The sequence below is a fragment of the Globicephala melas genome, chromosome 13, assembly GCF_963455315.2.
Source record: "Globicephala melas chromosome 13, mGloMel1.2, whole genome shotgun sequence".
Lineage (NCBI taxonomy): Eukaryota > Metazoa > Chordata > Mammalia > Artiodactyla > Delphinidae > Globicephala > Globicephala melas.
Window position 1 is genome coordinate 5074720 of NC_083326.1, and position 25930 is coordinate 5100649.

Below are 25930 nucleotides of genomic sequence, written 5' to 3' on the forward strand. Positions count from 1 at the left end.
GTTCCCAATCTTCAGGGCAGCATTTACTTTCTGACTCAACAACAGAAGAGCAAAGCAGACCAGTCAGTGAAGAAAGCCACTGCACCCCCTTCCCAGCCCTGGCCGATTCCGTGGCCCAGGTCAGCCCCGGGACGGTGAACTTCTACAGCATTTCCATTGCAACCACTACATTGGAAGACCCCTATGGCTCAGCTATTTAATTCTCCCTACACTGAAATGGGATAGAATAGACTTCAACTTGGCATCCTTTTTCTTCTGAACTCCAAAAAGAAAATCTCCACGTGACTGTTTTTAAAATTCAGGTGTCTGGTACCTGCAAGACCTTAGAAACGTCTAAGTTTCTTTTGTACCCGCTGCTCTGTTTTGTTTGGTCAAATCAAGTGCTGCCGATGGCAGGTTCTCTAATGACTGATTAGAGGGTGAGGTGTGGGTGGCTGGATTATCTGGTGATGTTAGCTTGAAAGGGCAATTTGTGAAGAGCTCTCTGCCGTGTCAGGGAGCACAGCTAAGCGAGAAGCACGGCAGATGACTAAGGCTGCATTGTGGGGTGAGGGGTGGAAAGCGAGGGACCCAAACCAGGGGAAGATCAGATACAGTGGGTTCATTTATTTTGACAAATCTTTTCTTTTTAATCATCTGTAATAAGACCACAGTACATTGTGCCAAGTGTACGATATATTTTGGAAAGGTAATGAAGTCTAGGGAATAGGCAGCATAACTCAGCTCCCAGCTATTAAATCCTTGCTTAGAAGTAAAGTCAGAGGGGTGTGTGTGTGTGTGTGTGTGTGTGTGTGAAAATTTCAGGGCTGGTACATTAGCAGGGGCAAAAATTAGCCCGGTTCTACTACTGCATTGAGATTTAGAACATCGGACTACAGTGACTACATTTTCCTGTAGAGATCTTTACAGCTATTTGAAATTATGAACCCATAATATGCAAATGCACGGGGCTAAGAAATACACATTCTTGGCAGAGACTGAAGATGTTATAATGTGTGCTGTAAACGCCGACGCGTATGTGTATAAAATCAGTGTGCACGTACTAACTGGTCGATTATCCCCTCTAAAACCACACATAAATTCTCCTGACAGGAATTGGAATTTCGCACACATCCCAAGAATGAACAGACTCTTAATATGCTGTGTGTGTATGAAGGATGGAGTATAAAAAAACAACAGAATGGGTCACCAGGCTATGAGAGCTTTCTGACTCTCGAGCATGACCACAAAGGGACTGGGGGCTACGGTTTCCTTTTGAACATGATAATTATAATATTAGTAGTAATCAATAATATTTATTGAGTTCTGGGCTCTGTGACAGCCACTATGCTGGGCGCTTTCCATCTAGGATCCCATTTAAGAAGGGAAGGAGAAAGGGAGAGGGAAGGAGGGGAGGAGAGAGGGAGGTGGGGGGCAGGGAGAGAGAGCGAGAGAGATGGGGGCATGTATGCTCTATTGAAATGCTTTACCACTGTGGCAAATGGCTACTTTCCCGGGGAATGTAACAATTTACAGTGGTGAAAACGTTAGTTTGTCCATGAGGCAGGCAGGAGGAGTCACTCCCGTACCCAGGAGCTGGGCAGAAACCTGGTACAAAGATGTGGCAAGACTACTTCAGACCTGGACTCAAGAGCTATGCAATAGCCATTCCTGAACAAAGAGCAGAGAACTAGGGAACCACAGTCCAGAATCTGAGAAGAGATAACAAATTCCCAAAATAGAATGTTGCCGAGTCAGGTCTGTACAAATGCAGGGTCTTGAAAATTGCAAGGAAGGAACAGAAAAGCCTCTGGTTAAACAATGGCTTCTAATGACTTCTGCAAATAGGTGCGGCTCAGCGAGATGGCTCAGTCTGGTGCATCAGAATCTGTCATGAGGAATTTCTGGCAGAGCAATGGAGATAAAACATAGCGTGATGTAGTTTTCCAGAAAGTAAGCAGAGATATTAGTTTATCAAATAATTCACTGTTACAACCTTTCCCGCCAGCCCCACTCTCCTCTCCAAAGCATCTTAGGAAAACATCCCAGGGCTCCAGGTAGACAAAGGCAAGCGCACACTCATCAGCTTTCCCATGGCTGGCAGGGAGAATGACTGGGATCTTGCCCTCCGCTTTCTCATCAGTACTGCCCAGCTTGGGAGCCCAATTTCCAGGTCCTCAGAAACTAGCTGAAATCTGAGTTAGGAGGTGATTTGCACAAGCACATCTAACATCAGAGCTAAACCAGAGACAGTAAACATTTTCCTACCCTCGGGGAGTTTTCTACATTCTATAAGAATCAAGGCAAGAAGCCTAATAAGATGGCCATAACCTCTTCAGGTGAGGTTCAGATCTACTAAGACTTCATTAATTCCCAATGCTAAAGGCAGTCAGGAGAGAGAGGGGGAAGATGGCGGAAGAGTAAGACGCGGAGATCACCTTCCTCCCCACAGATATATCAGAAATACATCTACGCGTGGAACAACTCCTACAGAACACCTACTGTACGCTGGCAGAAGACCTCAGACCTCCCAAAAGGCAAGAAACTCCCCACGTACCTGGGTGGGGCAAAAGAAAAAAGAATAAACAGAGACAAAAGAATAGGGACGGGACCTGCACCAGTGGGAGGGAGCTGTAAAGGGGGAAAGGTTTCCACACACTAGGAAGGCCCTTCACGGGCGGAGACTGCGGGTGGCGGAGGGGGGGAAGCTTTGGAGCTGTGAGGAGAGCGCAGCCACAGGGGTGCGGAGGGCAAAGCGGAGAGACTCCCACACAGAGGATCGGGGCCGACCAGCACTCACCAGCCCGAGAGCCTCGTCTGCTCACCCGCCGGGGCGGGCGGGGCTGGGAGCTGAGGCTCGGGCTTCTGTCAGAGCGCAGGGAGAGGACTGGGGATGGCGGCGTGAACACAGCCTGCAGAGGGTTAGTGCACCACAGCTAGCCGGAGGGAGTCCGGGAAAAGTCTGGACCTGCCGAAGAGGCAAGAGACTTTTTCTTCCCTCTTTGTTTCCTGGTGCGCGAGGAGAGGGGATTAAGCGCGCTGCCTAAAGGAGCTCCAGAGACGGGCGTGAGCCGCGGCTAACAGTGCGGACCCCAGAGACGGGCATGAGACACTAAGTCCGCTGCTGCCGCCACCAAGAAGCCTGTGTGCGAGCACAGGTCACTCTCCACACCTCCCTTCTGGAGAGCCTGTGCAGCCCGCCACTGCCAGGGTCCCGGGATTCAGGGACAACTGCCCCGGGAGAACGCACGGCGCGCCTCAGGCTGGTGCAACGTCACGCTGGCCTCCGCCGCCGTAGGCTCGCCCCGCACTCCATACCCCTCCCTCCCCCCGGCCTGAGTGAGCCAGAGCCCCCGAATCAGCTGCTGCTTTAACCCCGTCTTGTCTGTGCGAAGAACAGACGCCCTCCGGCGACCTACATGCAGAGGCGGGGCCAAATCCAAAACTGAGCCCCAGGAGCTGTGAGAACAAAGAAGAGAAAGGGAAATCTCTCTCAGCAGCCTCAGAAGCAGCGGATTAAATCTCCACAATCAACTTGATGTGCCCTGCATCTGTGGAATACCTGAATAGACAACGAATCATCCCAAATTGAGGAGGTGGACTTTGAGAGCAAGACTTATTATTTTTTCCCCTTTTCCTCTTTTTGTGAGTGTGTATGTGTATGCTTCTGTGTGATATTTTGTCTGTATAGCTTTGCTTCCACCATTTGTCCAAGGGTTCTATCCATCCGTTTTTTTTGTTGTTGTGTTTTACTTTAAAAATTTTTTTTCTTAGTAATTATATTTTATTTTAATAACTTTTTATTTTATCTTATTTTATTTTCTTCTATCCTCTTTCTTTCTTTCTCCTTTTTCTCCCTTTTATTCTGAGCCGTGTGGATGAAAGGCTCTTGGTGCTGCAGCCAGGAGTCAGTGCTGTGCCTGTGAGGTGGAAGAGCCAACTTCAGGACACTGGTCCACAAGAGACCTCCCAGCTCCACATAATATCAAATGGTGAATATCTCCCAGAGATCGCCATCTCAACACCAAGACCCAGCTTCACTCAATGACCAGCAAGCTACAGTGCTGGACACCCTATGCCAAACAACTAGCAAGACAGGAACACAACCCCACCCATTAGCAGAGAGGCTGCCTAAAATCATAATAAGGCCACAGACACCCCAAAACACACCACCAGACGTGGACCTGCCCACCAGAAAGACAAGATCCAGCCTCATCCACCAGAACACAGGCACCAGTCCCTTCCACCAGGAAGCCTACACACCCACTGAACGAACTTTAGCCACTGGGGACAGACACCAAAAACAATGTGAACTACGAACCTGCAGCCTGCAAAAAGGAGACCCCAAACACAGTAAGATAAGCAAAATGAGAAGACAGAGAAACACACAGCAGATGAAGGAGCAAGGTAAAAACCCAACAGACCTAACCAATGAAGAGGAAATAGGCAGTCTACCTGAAAAAGAATTCAGAATAATGATAGTTAAGATGATCCAAAATCTTGGAAATAGAATAGAGACAATGCAAGAAACATTTAACAGGACCTAGAAGAACTAAAGATGAAACAAGCAACGATGAACAACACAATAAATGAAATGAAAAATACTCTAGATGGGATCAATAGCAGAATAACTGAGGCAGAAGAACGGATAAGTGACCTGGAAGATAAAATAGTGGAAATAACTACTGCAGAGCAGAATAAAGAAAAAGAAATGAAAAGAACTGAGGAAAGTCTCAGAGACCTCTGGGACAACATTAAACACACCAACATTCAAATTATAAGGGTTCCAGAAGAAGAAGAAAAAAAGAAAGGGACTGAGAAAATATTTGAAGAGATTATAGTTGAAAACTTCCCTAATATGGGAAAGGAAATAGTTAATCAAGTCCAGGAAGCACAGAGTCCCATACAGGATAAATCCAAGGAGAAACACACCAAGACACATATTAATCAAATTGTCAAAAGTTAAATACAAAGAAAACATATTAAAAGCAGTAAGGGAAAAACGACAAATAACACACAAGGGAATCCCCATAAGGTTAACAGCTGATCTTTCAGCAGAAACTCTGCAAGCCAGAAGGGACTGGCAGGACATATTTAAAGTGAGGAAGGAGAAAAACCTACAACCAAGATTACTCTACCCAGCAAGGATCTCATTCAGATTTGATGGAGAAATTAAAACCTTTACAGACAAGCAAAAGCTGAGAGAGTTCAGCACCATCAAACCAGCTTTACAACAAATGCTAAAGGAACTTCTCTAGGCAAGAAACACAAGAGAAGGAAAAGACCTACAATAACAAACCCAAAACAATTAAGAAAATGGGAATAGGAACATACATATCGATAATTACCTTAAATGTAAATGGATTAAATGCTCCCACCAAAAGACACAGATTGGCTGAATGGATACAAAAACAAGACCCATATATATGCTGTCTACAAGAGACCCACTTCAGACCTAGAGACACATACAGACTGAAAGTGATGGGATCGAAAAAGATATTCCATGCAAATGGAAACCAAAAGAAAGCTGCAGTAGCAATTCTCATATCAGATAAAATAGACTTTAAAATAAAGACTATTAGAAGAGACAAAGAAGGACACTACATAATGATCAAGGGATCGATCCAAGAAGATATAACAATTGTAAATATTTATGCACCCAACATAGGAGCACCTCAATACATAAGGCAAATACTAACAGCCATAAAAGGGGAAATCGACAGTAACACATTCATAGTAGGGGACTTTAACACCCCACTTTCACCAATGGACAGATCATCCAAAATGAAAATAAATAAGGAAACACAAGCTTTAAATGATACATTAAACAAGATGGACTTAATTGATATTTATAGGACATTCCATCCAAAAACAACAGAATACACATTTTTCTCAAGTGCTCATGAAACATTCTCCAGGATAGATCATATCTTGGGTCATAAATCAAGCCTTGGTAAATTAAGAAAATTGAAATTGTATCAAGTATCTTTTCCGACCACAACGCTATGAGACTAGATGTCAATTACAGGAAAAGATCTGTAAAAAATACAAACACATGGAGGCTAAACAATATACTACTTAATAACGAAGTGATCACTGAAGAAATCAAAGAGGAAATCAAAAAATACCTAGAAATATATAACAATGGAGACACGACGACCCAAAACCTATGGGATGCAGCAAAAGCAGTTCTAAGAGGGGAGTTTATAGCAACACAATCGTACCTTAAGAAACAGGAAACATCTCGAATAAACAACCTAACCTTGTACCTAAAGCAATTAGAGAAAGAAGAACAAAAATACCCCAAAGTTAGCAGAGGGAAAGAAATCATAAAGATCAGATCAGAAATAAATGAAAGAGAAATGAAGGAAACGATAGCAAAGATCAATAAAACTAAAAGCTAGTTCTTTGAGAAGATAAACAAAATTGATAAACCATTAGCCAGACTCATCAAGAAAAAAAGGGAGAAGACTCAAATCAATAGAATTAGAAATGAAAAAGGAGAAGTAACAACTGACACTGCAGATATACAAAAGTCATGAGAGATTACTACAACTCTATGCCAATAAAATGGACAACCTGGAAGAAGTGGACAGATTCTTAGAAATGCACAACCTGCCAAGACTGAATCAGGAAGAAATAGAAAATATGAACAGACTAATCACAAGCACTGAAATTGAAACTGTGATTAAAAATCTTCCAACAAACAAAAGCCCAGGACCAGATGGCTTCACAGGCAAATTCTATCAAACATTTAGAGAAGAGCTAACACCTATCCTTCTCAAACTCTTCCAAAACATAGCAGAGGGAGGAACATGCCCAGGCTCATTCTACGAGGCCACCATGACCCTGATACCAAAACCAGACAAAGATGTCACAAAGAAAGAAAACTACAGGCTAATATCACTGATGAACATAGATGCAAAAATCCTCAACAAAATACTAGCAAACAGAATCCAACAGCACATTAAGAGGATCATACACCATGATCAAGTGGGGTTTATTCCAGGAATGCAAGGATTCTTCAATATACACAAGTCAATCAATGTGATACACCATATTAACAAATTGAAGGAGAAAAACCATATGGTCATTTCAATAGATGCATAGAAAGTTTTTGACAAAATTCAACACCCATTTATGATAAAAACCCTCCAGAAAGTAGGCATAGAGGGAACTTTCCTCAACATAATAAAGGCCATATATGACAAACCCACAGCCAACATCGTTCTCAATGGTGAAAAACTGAAAGCATTTCCACTAAGATCAGGAACAAGACAAGGTTGCTCACTCTCACTACTCTTATTCAACATAGTTTTGGAAGTTTTATCTGCAGCAATCAGAGAAGAAAAGGAAATAAAAGAAATCCAAATCGGAAAAGAAGAAGTAAAGCTGTCATTGTTTTTAGATGACATGATACTATACATAGAGAATCCTAAAGATGCTACCAGGAAACTACTAGAGCTAATCTATGAATTTGGTAAAGTAGCAGGATACAAAATTAATGCACAGAAATCTCTGGCATTCCTACACACTAATGATGAAAAATCTGAAAGTGAAATCAAGAAAACACTCCCATTTACCATTGCAACACAAAGAATAAAATATCTAGGAATAAACCTACCTAAGGAGACAAAAGACCTGTATGCAGAAAATTATAAGACACTGATGAAAGAAATTAAAAATGATACAAATAGATAGAGAGATATACCATGTTCTTGGATTGGAAGAATCAACATTGTGAAAATGACTCTACTACCCAAAGCAATATACAGATTCAATGCAATCCCTATCAAACTACCACTGGCATTTTTCACAGAACTAAAACAAAAAATTTCACAATTTGTATGGAAACACAGAAGACCCCGAATAGCCAAAGCAATCTTGAGAATGAAAAACGGAGGCAGAGGAATCAGGCTCCCTGACTTCAGACTATACTACAAAGGTACAGTAATCAAGACAGTATGGTACTGGTACAAAAACAGAAATATAGATCAATGGAACAGGAGAGAAAGCTCAGAGATAAACCCATGCACATATGGTCACCTTATCTTTGATAAAGGAGGCAGGAATGTACAATGGAAAAAGGACAGCCTCTTCAATAAGTGGTGCTGGGAAAACTGGACAGCTACATGTAAAAGTATGAGATTAGAACACTTCCTAACACCATACACAAAAATAAGCTCAAAATGGATTAAAGACCTAAATGTAAGGCCAGACACTATCAAACTCTTAGAGGAAAACATAGGCAGAACACTCTATGACATAAATCACAGCAAGATCTTTTTTGACCCACCTCCTAGAGAAATGGAAATAAAAACAAAAATAAACAAATGGGACCTAATGAAACTTAAAAGCTTTTGCACAGCAAAGGAAACCATAAACAAGATGAAAAGACAGCCCTCAGAATGGGAGAAAATATTTGCAAATGAAGCAACTGACAAAGGATTAATCTCCAAAATTTACAAGCAGCTCATGCAGCTCAATAACAAAAAAAAACAAACAACCCAATCCAAAAATGGGCAGAAGACCTAAACAGACATTTCTCCAAAGAAGATATACAGATTGCCAACAAACACATGAAAGAATGCTCAACATCATTTATCATTAGAGAAATGCGAATCAAAACTACAATACGATATCATCTCACACCAGTCAGAATGGCCATCATCAAAAAATCTAGAAACAATAAATGCTGGAGAGAGTGTGGAGAAAAGGGAACCCTCTTGCACTGCTGGTGGGAATGTGAATTGGTACAGCCACTATGGAGAACAGTATGGAGGTTCCTTAAAAAACTGAAAATAGAACTACCATATGACCCAGCAATCCCACTACTGGGCATATACCCTGAGAAAACCATAATTCAAAAAGAGTCATGGGGGCTTCCCTGGTGGTGCAGTGGTTGAGAGTCCACCTGCCGATGCAGGGGACACGGGGTCGTGCCCCGGTCCGGGAAGATCCCACATGCCGCAGAGCGGCTGGGCCCGTGAGCCATAGCCGCTGAGCCTGCGCGTCCGGAGCTTGTGCTCCGCAACGGGAAAGGCCGCAACGGTGAGAGGCCCGCGTACCGCAAAAAAAAAAAAAAAAAGAGTCATGTACCAAAATGTTCATTGCAGCTCTATTTACAATAGCCAGGACATGGAAGCAACTTAAGCGCCCATCATTAGATGAATGGATAAAGAAGATGTGGCACATACATACAATGGAATATTACTCAGCCATAAAAAGAAACGAAATTGAGTTATTTGTAGTGAGGTGGATGGATCTAGAGTCTGTCATACAGAGTGAAGTAAGTCAGAAAGAGAAAGACAAATACCGTATGCTAACACATATATATGGAATCTGAGAAAAAAAATGTCATGAAGAACCTAGGGCTAAGACAGGAATAAAGACACAGACCTACTAGAAAAGGGACTTGAGGATATGGGGAGGGGGAAGGGTAAGCTGTGACAAAGTGAGAGAGTGGCCTGGACATATATACACTACCAAACGTAAAATAGATAGCTAGTGAGAAGCAGCCGCATAGCACAGGGAGATCAACTCGGTGTTTTGTGACCACCTAGAGGGGTGGGATAGGGACGGTGGGAGGGAGGGAGACGCAAGAGGGAAGAGATATGGGAACATATGTATATGTATAACTGATTCACTTTGTTATAAAGCAGAAACTAACACACCATTGTAAAGCAATTATACTCCAATAAAGATGTAAAAAAAAGGCAGTCAGAAAAACAGCAGGCAGGCTTTTTTCATTCAAGTGGTTTATATTTATTTGTAAGTTAGTACCAGGTAGGAGGAACCCTGAGATTACAAAGATGGATAGAAACCTACTGGAAGACACTTATGCAAACTTGGGATTTGGAATGGGATCGTTGAATCTCTCCAGCACATCTCACAACCTAACCATTACCCAGATTTACTAGCCTTCCCATACTTTCCCCTGCTCCTGTCCATTCACCACCCTTAACAACACATACTACTTGGCCCACAGCACACAGAGAGAGTGTAATGAATGAGGAATTCTCATCCTTGACTGTGAGCCACAAGGTCATTAACAAGTCACGTGGCTCTCATAGATGTTGAAATATAGAACCATCCATCTACAAGATTAGAAAACACTGATAAACACACACCTCTGGGATGTCTTAACACCTGAGTCCAATGACCTGATATTCCTTTGTGCTGGTAGTTGAATTTTTACAACAGCGCCTTAAGTAGCTCCAAAAACAATTTTCCAAAATGTCATAAGAGATACTGGTTAATGGATAAAAATTACCCCAGTTTGGTTTTGGACTGAAATGCATGGTTTTAATACTTGGTGTCAAGTGGATTATATCTTCCTAAATTCTTACGGTGTAATGCAAAAATTGACATTATGGCATTCCCTGAAGCATACAAGAATTGAGCTAAACCAGGTAAAACTCAGAAGTGAACTGGACAGAGGGGTAAACAGCCTGGGAGTTAACACTTACAGCAATTTGAGGAAGGAACACTACCAAACTCATTCTATGAGGCCACCATCACCCTGATACCAAAACCAGACAAAGATACTACAAAAAAAGAAAACTACAAACCAATATCACTGATGAATACAGATGCAAAAATCCTCAACAAAATACTAGCAAACAGAATCCAACAACACATTAAAAGGATAATACACCATGATCAAGTGGGGTTTATCCCAGGGATGCAAGGATTCTTCAATATATGCAAATCAATCAACGTGATACACCATATTAACAAATTGAAGAAGAAAAACCATATGATCATCTCAATAGATGCAGAAGAAGCTTCTGACAAAATTCAACACCCATTTATGATAAAAACTTTCCAGAAAGTGGGCACAGAAGGAACCTACCTCAACATAATAAAGGCCATATACAACAAACCCACAGCAAACATCATTCTCAATGGTGAAAAACAGAAAGCATTTCCTCTAACATCAGGAACAAGACAAGGATGTCCACTCTCATCGCTATTATTCAACATAGCTTTGGAAGTCCTAGCCTCGGCAATCAGAGAAGAAAAAATAAAAAGAGTATAAATTGGAAAAGAAGAAGTAAAACTGTCACTGTTTTCAGATGACATAATACTACACATAGAGAATCCTAAAGATACCACCAGAAAACTACTAGAGCTAATCAATGAATTTGGTAAAGTTGCAGGATACAAAATTAATGCACAGAAATCTCTTGCATTCCTATACACTAATGAGGAAAATGTGAAAGAGGAATTACGGAAACACTCCCATTTACCATTGCAACAAAAAGAATAAAATAACTAGGAATAAACCTACCTAGGGAGACAAAAGACCTCTATGCAGAAAACTATAAGACACTGATGAATGATGATAGAAACAGATGGAGAGATATACCATGTTCTTGGATTGGAAGAATCAACATTGTGAAAATACTACACTACCCAAAGCAATCTACAGATTCAGTGCAATCCCTATCAAATTACCAATGGCATTTTTTACAGAACCAGAGCAAAAAATCTTAAAATTTGTATGGAGACACAAAAGACCCCAAATAGCCAAAGTAGTCTGGAGGGCGAAAAAAATGGAGCTGGAGGACTCAGACTCCCTGACTTCAGACTATATTACAAGGCTACAGTAATCAAGACAATATGGTACTGGCACAAAAACAGAAATATAGATCAATGGAACAGGATAGAAAGCCCAGAGATAAACCCACACACCTATGGTCAACTAATCTATGACAAAGGAGGCAAGGATATAGAATGGAGAAAAGACAGTCTCTTCAATGAGTGGTGATGGGAAAACTGGACAGCTACATGGAAAAGAATGAAATTAGAACACTCCCTAACACCATACACAAAAATAAACTCAAAATGGATTAGAGACCTAAATGTAAGACCAGACACTATAAAACTCTTAGAGGAAAACATAGGAAGGACACTCTTTGACATAAATCACAGCAAGATCTTTTTTGATCCACCTCCTAGAGTAATGGAAATTAAAAACAAAAACAAACAAATGGGACCTACCTTTTGCAAAGCAAAGGAAACTACAAACAAGATGAAAAGACAACCCTAAGAATGGGCGAAAATATTTGCAAATGAAGCAACTGACAAAGAACTAATCTTCAAAATTTACAAGCAGCTCATGCAGCTCAATATCAAAAAAAACAAACAACCCAATCCAAAAATGGGCAGAAGACCTAAATAGATATTTCTCCAAAAAAGATATAGAGATTGCCAACAAACACATGAAAGGATGCTCAACATCACTAATTATTAGAGAAATGCAAATCAAAACTACAATGAGGTATCACCTCACACCAGTTAGAATGGGCATCATCAGAAAATCTACAAAAAACAAATGCTAGAGAGGGTTTGAAGAAAAGGGAATCCTTTTGCACTGTTGGTAGGAATGTAAATTGATACAGCCGCTATGGAGAACAGTATGGAGGTTCTTTAAAAAGCTATAAACAGAATTACCATGTATGACCCAGCAATCCCACTACTGGGCATATACCCAGAGAAAACCACAATTCAAAAAGACACATGCACCCCAATGTTCATTACAGCAGTATTTACAATAGCCAGGTCATGGAAGCAACCTAAATGCCCATTGACAGATGAATGGATAAAGAAGATGTGGTACATATATACAATGGAATATTACTCAGCCATAAAAAGGAACGAAATTGGGTCATTTGTAGAGATGTGGATGGATCTAGAGACTGTCATACAGAGTGAAGTAAGTCAGAAAGAGAAAAACAAATATATTAACACACATATGTGGAACCTAGAAAAATGGTATAGATGAACTGGTTTGCAGGGCAGAAATAGAGACACACATGTAGAGAACAAACGTATGGACATCAAGGGGGGAAAGTGACGGGGCGTGGGGGGGGTGGAATGTGATGAATTGGGAGATTGGGATTGACATATATACACTAATATGTATAAAATGGATAACTAATAAGAACCTGCTGTATAAAAAAATAAAGTAAAATTCAAAAATAAATAAATGATTTACTGCAATTAATCCTCCAAGCCTGACCCACTTAATCAAATGTACTTCCTCCTACTTCCTACACATGCTTTTCTACTAAGAGGTGACTTCTTGGTGGAGCGTGACACAGGGCACACTCATCCCGCCATTCCTTTGCACAAGCTGTTCCTCTCTCCCTGAATAATCTCTAGGAACCTCAGTGTCAATTTAGGTGCAGTGGGGCTCTGAAACCTGAGCTCTGTTAAATGGGAATGATAACGTCTAACTAAAAGCTGCTGTGGGATTGAATGGGCGTATCACACCCGGGCAGTGCCTGACATGTAGCCGTCGCTAAATTGATGTCAGTGCCCATCCTCCTACCACACTCCCTTTCTGAGGTCCGTCTGAAGTCTCACACCCTGTCGACCCCAGGCATACAACCTCTCTTTTCCTTAAAGTCTTACAGTTCTTACAAGATATACTGCATCATTTAGCTCTTCAGCATTAGGCTTGTATATCTTATATGTATAAGTATATCTTATCCTTATGTATATGTATATCTTATATACATCACCATTTTCCCAGCCAGGTTTTCGGATCTTGAGGCCAAGACCATGTCTTGGGCTTCTTCTGATGCTCTGCAGAACTTAGCCCAGGCTGGAGACACAGGGGGAGCTCCAATGCACCTTGTGTTCTCGGTGGGATCCCAGCTTCCCTCCCCCACCCCACACACACAAGCAAAAATTCTTTGTGATGGGCAGTTTCTAGGGCCAGTCTGGAACTCTTCAGCTACTCTAGTTGGTTGCCTTCGACCCCACCGATAGAGGCCTACACTCAGGCTGTGGGCTGCTTCTGGAAAGCTTTCTGGGCCTCCAAGAGGGCAGGCTGCAAGGACTGGGGCCAGTGGTCCTGAAAGGAGATGCCCCTCAATCCGGGAGGGGAACATGGAGCTGCATACACACAGGGATGGCCCAGGCGACTCCAGTTCAAGCGGGTTGAGGGTGCCTCCTTCAACATAGTAGGATTGATTTCTCTCCACTGACCCCAATCCTGTCTGTCCATGGGGCTGCGCTGCCATCACTGCCCATTTGCTGAGAAGGTATTGGCCTGAGGGACAGTCTTGCTCTCCAGACTGAAGACAGCTCTGTCTTCCTGGGATAAAGAGCGGTTTCAAAGCCCCTCAGGCTCAGAAGGAGCACAGCAAGGGCACAGAGTCTACCTGGCTGAGCCGGGGCCCCAGACCCAGCCCTATGGAGGACTCTGCAGATGGACAGTGACCAAGAGAGGCAGATGAGGGGGACCAAGGACATGGTGCTGTGAGCTGCGGGCAGGAAACCTCACTGCTCACATCCAGCCAGTCAGCCCAGAGCCCCTCCCTGACACCCTGCACCCCACCCCCAGTCAAAGGCCCTAGCATCCCCTCTGTGGCTTTTATTTCCCTTCATCTAGGCCGCCCCCAGTGCTGCTTTAACTGTTCTCTTCCTCCATCAAAATCACCCCTGCCCCCGACTCCAGGCCGAGAACAGAAGTGCTGTCCTACAAGCCGCCTTCGTCTTTGCTTCCCCACCTGCACCCATTGCCTGGCACAGCACACAGTAGGAACTCAAGAAACATTGGTTTAATAATGTCGACCATAGGATTTGTTTTCCAGGAAGTTCAATACAAAAAATTGTTTATTCTGCTCTTAATCTTTAAACAATTAAGCAATTTTATTCTTTGAAGCACCTTGTGAACAATAAATCAGCAAGCTTAGAAGGCTATCATTTTGTATTCAGAAAATTCAAGGTTTGCTTTCATTAAAAAAAAAATCATTGGGTATGGCTTCCCTGGTGGCGTAGTGGTTGAGAATCTGCCTGCTAATGCAGGGGACACGGGTTCGAGCCCTGGTCTGGGAGGATCCCACATGCCGCGGAGCAACTAGGCCCGTGAGCCACAACTACTGAGCCTGCGTGTCTGGAGCTTGTGCTCCGCAACAAGAGAGGCCGCGATAGTGAGAGGCCCGCGCACCGCGATGAAGAGTGGCCCCCGCTCGCCACAACTAGAGAAAGCCCACGCACAGAAACGAAGACCCAACACAGCCAAAATAAATAAATAAATAAATAGCGTTCACTTTTAAAAAATCATTGGGTAAAAACCAAGAGTATTGGATAAGCAAAAGACTGGAAACAAGCAAAATATCCATCTATAAGGGCCTGGTTAAATAAGCCAAGGTACAGCCATACAATGGAATTTACGCAGTCAAAACAAACAAGCAAAAAAGAACAAAGAAGTTCTTTATAGTCAAGACTTACTGTTCAGTGGAAAATGTAAAGTGAAATGTAATGTGTATGGTATGCTTCCATTTGGGTAAAAAAATCTTTAAATACCCATGCACATGTATGTATACATACACACACATATACATATTTTCCAGTTTGTGCATTCAGTATCTTTAAACTGAAGAGACCAGTAGCAGTGGTTGCCTAGGGATAAGGGAACTAAGCGATGAGGTGAGAGAAAGCCAGTTTACTTAATACCCTTTTGTACCTTTTGAATTTTAAACCATGTAAGTATTGACCTATTCGAAAAAATTAAATTAGAAATTCAAAGCAAACAATGCGTGGAAAAGTAATAAAAAATCTAGTTTAGGAAAACATAAAAGAGAAATCCTCATTTAAAAATGATTCAGGGCAGCCTGGTTGAGTCATCTGTTAACTGCGCAGAAAGCAAAAACCCAGGAGGCACCCTTGTGTGGCTGAAAGGACATGTGGCAGCCACTGGCACCGGCCTGGGCTCCTCCCTGCCTTCCTGGGGGACCTCAGAGAGTGGCGGGGCCTCTCTGACCCTCAGTTTCCTCCTCCGTGAATGGCGTGTTTGGACCAGCTCTTAGAGCACATAGGCCCTTTCCTGTGTGGGAACAGGGGATCCCCAGGTAGACACAGCTAGTTACTTAGTGACAACCTAATTTAAAAAGAAGAAACACTCCTTAGAAAGGAGAGAGAGTTTCCTTCCCCCCATAGAAGTCTGTGGCAGGGAGATAAAAACCTCAAATCCTCCTCACCAGAGTGCAATGAAACCAGCGCCTCTGACTTCAGGAGCTTAAAATACATTTGCAGACACACCCTTCCCTCCAAACACACCTGCTGCTTTTTTCCTCTCTCTTCCCACATCCTCTCTGGACAGGCCAAGTGCCCATTTATGACAGAGCTGAAATATTTCCTTTTTTGTTCTAATATTTCCTGCAGGGCCCCTCCCCTCTTTTATGGCTGCCATTCACAGCCATCTGGGATGACCAGGAACAACAGGCAGCTTCAGGATTTAAAGACAATGAAAACATGTCACTTTTTAAAAATAAAAGTTAACGGAGGCCCCGCTGCATCCCCAAAACATACTTTTAAATAAATGTAACTTAATGGCAGTGACTGGATATTGTCCATTCTTGGAGAGGCTTAGGGAGGCGTGTATGTCTCTCTAAACTGTCCAGGCAGAACTTTCCAATGAGATGCTTTAAAACGTGGTGCCCAGCAGGTTTCTCTGTTGCCCAGACTCTCTCTCCAGCCCCATCTCCACCCACTTCAAACTTAGGAAGTGGCTAAGTTTCCATGCCTTTCTCGCAGGAATTAGAGAACACCAGAGCCGGAATGGCTCTGAGATAATACAATCTCATTTTTGTGGTTGAGGAAACTGAGGCCCATAGTGGAATGGCGCCCAGGAATACACAATTCGCCCTCCACATGCCAGGATAAAAGTCAGGTCTCACAACCCTTCACTTCTTCCCTAAATTGCTTGCTTTTGACACGTTTCCTCCCCTGGCCATGCAGAGTCCCCCAAGTAGTACCAGCCTCCCCCAAGACTGACCCTCCTGACCTGTGCCCCAGGCTCCCTGCCCTGTCTCCAGACTACAGAGCTCTTGAAATGTGGCTGGTGTCACGTGTTGAAACGATAATACTTCGGATATATTGGGTTAAACAAAAAACCTTACTAAAATTCATTTTACCCATCTCTTTTTACTTTTTTTAAATGTGACTACTAGAAAATTTTAAATTACCTGCGTGGCTCACATTATATCTTCACTAGGCTGTGCCGCTCCAGGTCATAAGCCGTTTATCCATTCAGCTCCCAGTCGGCAAAACCGACCTGTCCCGTGTCCCAGACTCTGTGTGGCCATTCTCTATTCTAAAGACCAACCTCGCCAGGCATTCCTGAGCAGTGTGCCCCTGACGACAATATCGAGACGGAGCCACTGAAGCCTCAGGATGGCTGTAAGGAGTGTGTCTCCCCTTCTGTAGGAGGTAGGGAAGCAGAGGGGTCCTGTCACCCCTCAAGTGACATTAATTCTACCTACATGTGAGCACTGGCTTCCCAGCAGTCATCTGTCTTATAGGATTTTTATCCCTTGAAGTATAGTGGTAGCTTGGGGAGGAAGAGGGGGGAAGAAAACAAAGTCTTGAACGTTCTTCAACACGAATCCTTGGTCTTCTCTCTCCTCTCCCTTCAGGTTAGAAATAGAAATGACAAAACACGTGAATAATTGTGGCTTCCATGTGGGGACCCCTCATTTTTGTCAGGAGCTGTGCAGAGTACTTTGTGTGTATTATCTCATCCCATTTTCTCAACCACCCTATGAAGTTGGTTATCACTGTTTTCTAAACAAGGAAACTAAAGCTTAGGGAGGTTAAGTAATGTGCCCAAGGTGACCATCAGAAAGTGGCCAAGACATAGGGTTCAGGTCTGATCAGCTCCAGACCCATGCTCTTCACCACCCCTGCACGTGTCTCAGTTTCCTCATCTGCAGGATGGGGACAATACCTGAGGCAGGGTTGGAGACCCCGTGGTCCCTGGGGACCCATCCTCCCCTGGGAGTAGGTTCTGTGCTCCTGAGGAGCTTCTGGTTCGAAGGATCTCTGTCTCTAGCCACTCCCTGGTTGGGCTACACCCCACATCCTAGGCTGGCAAACCTGTCCCCGTGCTCTTGACCTTGAGGTTCTCTTGACCTTGAGGTTGCTCCTCCCTGGGTGCCCTCTAGTCCCTGTGTCATGGAATTAAGAGCCACTAGCTCCTTACATCAAGACTCCACCTAAACTTCACCTCCTCCAGAAACCAATCAAAACTATTAAGTCAGAAAGCCGCTTCCCATGCTGCCCTTTCCTACTCTGCTTCCCAGGAGGTGATGCTCTTCCCCACCACTCCCCAGGGCCCTGCACTCCTCCTCCAGCAAACTCACACTCAAAAGAAGCCTTGACACCAGAGGGCTTAATCAGGGTCTCACCTCCCACAGGAAGTATTCTGTATTTCACTCATTCAGCAAAATATATCCCAAGCATCCACTGCACGCCATGGGCATAGCAGTGACAGAGACAAAGCCCCTGGGCTTCTGCAAGAACCAGGGTTTTCCCCAAATGGTGATGCCCTCAACGCGCTAGTCCAGTGATACTGGTTCATATTTCTCAAGATTCTCCAGCTGTTATTTGTAGGTCAAGGAATGATTAGCTAATGGGCACTGGGTTTTGTTTTGTGTTTTGTAATGGTAAATAAAGTATGATACATTACGTGAAGGAAAGCAACACATCCATTGAAATACGTTTCTAAAGAGCATGATGGCATTGGTAAACGTGATAGAACTCTCATGGAGGGACAGCTTGCAACACCATATACCAGTGGCTCTTCACAGGTCATGGAGGGAGGTACTTAGTGAGAAGTACCTTTCTAACCACATCCAGTGTTGGGGGTGGGCAGGAGGGAGAGCTGATTTCCTAACTCAAACTGTGGATGGTAAAGCTTACTGAAGTATTCTCAACCAGTGAGGAGACTTGGAAAACACATTTTCTTCTAAATATCAGTGATTCACAGTGGGAATTTCCCAGACTCCCAAGAAAAAGAAACCTTCTGTCTATTAAAGGATGATATGGGTTTTAAAAGTTGTAGAAAACAACATTTAATCTTAATACATTTATATGTGAGTAGGTCTCTGTGCGTGTGCACATGCGCACGCACACACACACGCACGCACACACACACATGCGTGTGTTAGTAGATACAGAAAAAAGACTGGAAGGAAATATTCCAAAATCAGGGTGTTGTAAGCAGTTTTCTGTTTTAATTTTACACCTTTCCATATTTTCCAAATTTTCCATCATGACCCTTATTGCTTTTATAATCAGAAAATAAGCAGCAAACTGAACGCTAATAGTTTTTTAATTTCCTCATGAATCTGTTTTCACAGGCACCATTTCAGTGGGGTTTGGAAATCAGCAGGGTGTGAAACACAAATGAAATTCCCCATTCCTGCAGGGCTGAGTGTACCCCTTGGCCCTGAAGAGAAGCTCTCCCCACAGCCACGCTGGCAGCCAGCTGTCCACAGCTGTTCTGAGGAGGCTGCAAATGAATGGAGCTGGTGGAAAAACACAACATTCCTAACTCTCCAAGGATGGCATTATGCTTGGAACTCTTGCTCTGCAAAGAAGTAAATAAACAGACGAGAGAGGGAGAGAGGTGGCAGCCAAGCAAGCTGCAGGAACTTCAGTGCTGGAAGTGGCTCAGCTTCCCAAGGTCCCCAACTCACAACAAAACACCTGAAAGAAGACCCCTCCGCCGAAGCCAACCAGCCTTGTCGAGTCAGGGCCAACACTGCTAGACCACAGCCCTCAAATGCTAGCTTCCCTTCCTGCCACACGTCAGAGGGAGTATGAACAAGCTTTATATCCGCCTCTAAGCTAAAGAGATCCCGAGGGCAGGGCCCCTGGCTGATTCATCTTCATACAACCCCCAGCTCATCAACTATTTCCTCAGCCACTGCCACATGCCAGGCGCTGTTCTGGGGTTAGGGATACAGTGGGGAGCAAACCAGACAAGCTCCCTGCCTTCTTGGAGCTTACATTCTAGTGCGGGAGGCAGACAATAGACAGGAGGAGAATCAAGTTTCTATCCCAGATAGCTTGGGACGCCATGACGAACGTATTACCAGGCTGTTTCAGTTGAGATCTAATGACAAGGTAAAGCCAGCTGTGGGAAGATTTGCGGGAAGGGCCTTGCAGACAGGAGAACAGACGTGGAGAAACACGTGAGCTCCGTGTTCAAGGACCAAAAAGGAGCCAGGTGGCTGGAGTACAGGGAGTGGAGGAGGGTCAGAGAGGCAGGCAGGGGCCAGACCCCAGAGATCCCACAGGAGGGTAGCACAGGAGCGGCCCACCTGCCTCACTAGAGGAGAGTCCCACCGTGGCTTTGCGAGGCTGGGTTGTGCTGTGACAGCCCTCAGAGCAGGAATGCATCGCTATCAGTCGAATTAATGACAGGATTCCCATCATCCCAGACAGGCAATCAGCTTGACTTGGGGCTCTCAAAATGCCCATGGAACCCCAACTCTTCTCATCCACACTCCACTTCTAGATCCTTGCCCTGCCAACACCCCCTTCACAGCGCCAAGGAACACAGCTGATGGCAACGAAGGAGCAAGCCTGACTGCCGTCCGCCCATCCACCCCTGCCCAGCCCTCGGTGTGCGTTCAGCAGACACCTTCCGCGCCCAGGCCTTGCGGTGGGCGCTGAGGGTGTGACGATGAGCAACACAAGCCCCGCCCCCAAAAGCTGCCCCAGGCTCTCAGGGCAGCACCGTTGGCCAGGAGCTGCCCAGCACCCACCTCTCCAGGTAGGCCTCCTGGTAACACCAGCTGTGAGCGCCTGACACGGTTCTGAAGGGTGGATTAATTCACTCCAAGGGGTTAAACAGAGAGACAAGCTCAGTGCCCCGCCTGCTTCCGGCCCACCCCCACCCCCATTCCTCCCTCCACTGACCCAGGAAGAAAATACGCCCAGTCTCAGGAATGAAGCTGTAGTCGGTGGGATGGCAGGTACGATGTATTTGAAGACAAAGGAGGGTTTTGGTGTTGGCTTGAAGAGTGGGAGGTGAGGGGGACCAACGGGGACTAGTCTGGGGAAGGGGTGGGGAAGAGGGAAAGAGCTCTGGCTGCACGTCTCAGACCTCCGCAACCAGCACCGAACAGATGCCACAGCTCGTGGTCAGAGGGAGCCACGTCTGATTTGTGGCTTTCAGAAGCGCCTCCTGCATAAAAATCATAGTTGCCATTATGCAGAGAAGCAAATACCCCCACTTGAGCAGGTTCTTACGCTCTAGCCTGTGAGGTTTCTGGGTGCGCCTCATTCTGTGCAAATGGGGGGGTCAGTGCCTGAGGAAAAGCACCCACACTGGCTCTAGGACATGCTTGAGTCCCAGATCCCCCAGGGCAGCTGAAGTTGCCACAAGCCCCGCGGGGCCCCTCCACACGGGTCAGGGTTCACTCCAGCCCCCCGCCACGCAGTGGGTGGCAGGTTTTCTTCCAGTGGGCACAGCCATCCTGGGGAGAAGTCAGCGCCAAGCCTGGTTCCAGACCCTTGAGTCTCTTCCTCCCAGGAGGGGAGGAGGGGTTATAAATAGCCTGGACTCCTTCAGCCCTCCACAGGCACAGATCCCACACCCCCGCCCCAGCCTCAGCCAGCTGGTCCCTCCTCGCCCAAGTTCCCACAGCCTTCTGGAAGAGGGAGGGAAATGGCTCACCCACAGTCGGAGTGGAGAACACAGCCCTTCAGGCCCCCATGGGAGCGAGTGGCCGCCCATGAACTCTAACTGTAACCCTGCCACACCTCTAAACCCCTTTGTAACTGCAGTGCTGGAGAGGGCTGGGGGGTCACGGTATTATTAGGGGGACTCTTTCACCCTGGTCGGCCCAGAAACCCCAAGCTGCATGCTCGGAGTATGTTCCTGCAGTGAATGGAGTTACAGCAATAACATTCTCCCCTCTCTCTGCCTTGGTTTCCCTATCTGTTAAGAGCTGAACTATGAACTATGAGTTACCTATGAGATTAGCATGCAACGAAAGTGAAAAGGCAGTGTCAAACTATAACATCGTATTGTCATGAAGATACCGGATCTTGGTTTCTTCTCCAGGAGCCCCAAGCGCAGCTATGGGGACATCGATTCTTATCTGTTCATGAGAGAAGAATTATGCTCGGTGACACTGCATTTGCCTTGAATTCTTGATACTGCGTGCCCTTGAAAGCATAAAACTTACAAAATGTTCTCTCTTATAAGTCGTTTCTGACTAATACGGATTGACACACACCACATCCAGAATTATTTTGATTTAATACGGTTCTGCTGGACCGTACATGACATTTTAGACTGAAGAATAAGCATTGCCCTAGAATATTTAGGTTCGGGAGAAAAAAGTTCTCTTAACAATCATTCTGTTTATCACTCAGACGCTTCCTGCCCATACACACTGGTAAGAAACAAGTGGCTAAAATTTAAGTGGCCAACTCGCAGTTCTTTTTAATTAAGACACTTTGTGTGCTCAATAAAATACAACGTAAAAAACATTTACTGAAAACCCACTCATTGATGTCTAATAGCTGTGTCAAATACCCATAACAACATTTATCCCAACACCCCCAGATAATTGCTCATCTTTCTCATTTAGTATCCACAACAGCACAGCATTTGTGCCCAAGTGTGATTGATCCAGAATTGGGCTCCCTTTCAAAAATATCTGTAAAACCTAATTACCAGGAAAAAAGAGTTCTGGCATCCTACGGAGAGTGGGTGCCTCACAGTGAGACGAGCTGCACACTCATCTTGGCTAATCAAACCACATTACGTTACAAAAGGAGTTTGAGGAACTTGGGGTGAGGAGGGAGCAGGAAAAGTTGGGATAGTGTCGGACTGGAAATCTGCAGTGACAGCTCTGATCTTCTTAAGCCAAGGGCAGAGGACAGGAAATGGGCTGGCAAGCATGGATGTAGAAAGTACCAGATAATGAGCCCATGATGGGCTTGGGGTGTGGGAGTGGCATTTCTGATCTCAAGCCCTACAAGGCCTTGTTGAGGGAACTCTCTCCACCCCGGTCTGGGAGGCTGATGTCATTTCTAGTCTCCCTGCGCCTCTAACCACTGTGGCAGGTCACTCTCCTTCCTCGGGCCTGAAGCTGCTCCTCTGTAAAACGAGCACTCTTTAATATTTCTAGGGTCTCTTTCAGCTCCAAAATTCTGTGACTTCCTTTAAAGCAAAGGACATGCTTTCGGCTCAGGTCCTTGCTGGGGCTGGGGAATAAGGAGTGGGAACAGCACCAGCCAGAATGAAGGACTGAGTGTTTCCAGCTCCCATGCAGTTCTGTACCGACTTGCAACACCTGGGTATCAGACCCACTCTGGGAATAATGATTTCTTTCAGCCCGGGATGGAGCTACCCGGGTGGTGCTAACCTCCGCTGCCCTGGATTTGTCAACCTGGCCAATGAGGAACGGGGCCAAACCACTGGATTTCTCAGAGCCTCCCTCCCAGAGCTGACCAAGGCACATCTCCCTCTTGTGAGGGTCTTCCCTTCCCACCGTCATCGCTCTTTCCGTCCCGGAGGCCCCAGAAACCCCAGCCCTCGCCTGGAGAATGGTCCAGCGAGGCTCCCTGGGCAGGCAGCACAAGCCACAGACTCCTGGCTCCCCTCGGTCCTGGACCCTCCACACCTCGGCTTGGGTACCAGCCCCCGCGGCTGGATTCAAAGGAAACGGGAGTTGTTGCCGCTTCTCTTTTCTTTGGCTCCTCCTGGCCTTCTTCCTAATGAAATCAAAGAAGCAGCCCTAATAACAAAGCAACACAGTGGCTGGAGACGATTCGCTTTCAAAGGAGCAGGAGATGCGCACACCATGAGCGAAGGCGCGCCCGGTTCCCGTGCGCGTCGCTAGGAAGAGATTTTGTGCTGACCCTTGTGGGCGACAGGTAGCGGGCCGGCCTTCGCTTAACTTTCCCGAGGCACAGAGGAACCGTTGAGTGCTCCCATTTCCCGCAACTTCCCAAGTGGACAGCAGCATGGGTCTCAGGATCCTGCAAAGACACCACCTCGAGCAGGGACCGCTACGAAGCCCTTGAGGCGCATCGCGAGATGCCGGGTCCCAGACTTTCCAGTCCCTTTCCTAATCTTCAAGATAAGACCTCAGTGCGGGTGCCAACGTCTCAAGAAACCGCCACTCTCCAAAATGTTCCCGCGCCTTCCCGGCAGAAGTGCGGTAAAAGTTTTGGCAGAAACCACCTGTGGCTGCCGACAGACCCGCCCCGCCCGGGCCCAAAGGCGCCGCCGAGCCCGGGGCCGCACGCGCCCGTAGAAGTTCCCTTCCAGCCCCGCGCGCCACTTCGCTCCGGGCCGCGGTGCCAGCCAGGAGGCGCGGCGCCCGCTCGCTGGCTCGCTCTTCGCTGGCTCTCCCCTCCTCCCTCCCTCCTCCCGCCTCCTCCCGTTGCATGGCTGCCGCACGGAGCCCCTGAATAGCCACCACAGCCCCCCGCCTCCTGCCCGCCGCGCCGGGGGCGCCCCTGTCCCAGCCTGCGCCCCAGGGTGCGCGGACCGCCGGCCTCCTAGCAACAGCCCCGGGAGATCGCTCCCCGGCGCCTGCGATGTGGAGGCACCCTCCGGGAGCCCCGCGACCCCCGACCCGCCTCAGCAGCCGAGATGCGGTAGAGACCGCGACCCTCGCAGTCGATGCCCCAGCCCGGCACGCGAAGCCACTCACCTCTGCGCGCCGCCGGACCCGCGCGCCTCCTGCACTTGGTGCCGGGCCGCTGTCCTCGCGTCCGCCTTCGCCGCCGCCGCGGTCCGTCCGTCCCTGTGCGCCGGAGCTGCGCGGGCCGCTCGGCTGTCAGAGTCTCGTGGCTGGGCTGCGCCGGCTGTGTGGAGCCGAGCGGCAGTGGCGGGCGCGCGGCAGCTCCTCCCTCCCCGCTCCGCGCCTCCGCCCTCCTAGTGCCCCGCCTCCCGCGCCGCGGCTGTCAGCCCTGCGCCCCGCGCCCGGCGCTCGCGCTGCCCGCGCCGGCGGCTCGGGGTGCGCACTGGGCTAAAGGGCCCGGATGTCTGAGGTCGCCTCTCTCGCGCGCCCGCCCCTCCCCTGCACCCCCTCCCCGCCCTGCCACACATGCACTTGCTGCGTCTCAACCTCCTCCTCGGCTCCAATTAATTTCTATTTTGACAGTAACTGTGGCTGGAGGCGGCGCTGCTGGGGGTGCCCAGGACCCGCGGAGGCGGCGGGCTGCAGTCAGACCGCGGCGCGGGGGCGGAGTGGGGGGCCGGGCAGAGCCACCCTCCGCTCGGGGCTCCGCGTCTTTTTTCTTTCTTTTTTCTCTTTGCCTCCTCCAGGATTTAAAGGGACAGCCCCGGCCGAGGCGAGGGGCCAGGCGGCCGCCGTTTCTCCGGTCTCCAGACGCCCTCTGCGGCCCGGCCGGACCCGCCGGCACCCGGAGCACAGGCTCCAGACCGCCGGGTATTTTTAGGTCCACACCCGGCCCAGGACACCGGGGCGGCAGAGCTTGGCTCGGTCGCCCCGGCGCACGGCTATTTTTACAGACTCCGATTGGGGGAGGAAATAAAACAACTCAGCAACTGCTTTTCCAACCGAAAGTAGGGAGCAAGGAGTCGGGGCGAGAAGTTTCCCAAATGCTCTCGGAATTCCAGAGAGCTCAGAAAGACACCTCTCCGACACGAGAAACCGCAGGCGCGCAGCACTCCAGGGCTCCCAAATCCCTGCGGGCCTCCCCGCCCTGGAGGCCGCTCAGGCGCAGGGCCCCCAACCGCTCGCCGGCCAGGGTACCCCTCAAGCTGCACAGCGCTTGCCAGGGACCGGCCTCGGGCCACCCGTCACTTGCCTGGACTGCCTGGAAGGCGTCCTTCGGAAGCATCCAATCACCCAGCTACGCAGCCAAAGGGCGGGCACTAGAAGGACTTGACTCCACCCGGTCCCTCCAAGCCCCGCCTCCGCGGATACTGTACCCGCTGGAGAGTCTCGGTGGGAAGCGCAGCAAGCGCCGAGCGGTGATGGACAGCGCAAAGGGCCCATCCGAGGGAAGAGGAGGGGGTCTCGGTCCAGGAGCGAAGGCGTGAACTGTCGCTGGCTAGGCGACTCCTGGGCAGATGTTCCGGCCACCAGCAGGCCGGGGCACACTGGCGCTCAACCTTTTTACAACTCCCGCCTTCCGCATTCCCTGCAGA

The 25930-nt window shown here is 47.1% G+C and overlaps 1 protein-coding gene across 1 annotated transcript in view; it reads right to left on the reverse strand.

Annotated features, from left to right (window-relative positions):
• Positions 1-24661, reverse strand: part of ZBTB7C (zinc finger and BTB domain containing 7C) — a 379507-nt gene extending 354846 nt beyond the window's left edge. Inside the window, exon 1 of the mRNA XM_030867882.2 lies at positions 24465-24661. The gene's annotated coding sequence lies outside the window, so the exon portion shown is untranslated. The remainder of the gene's footprint in view (positions 1-24464) is intronic.
• Between the last annotated feature and the right edge of the window lie 1269 nt (positions 24662-25930).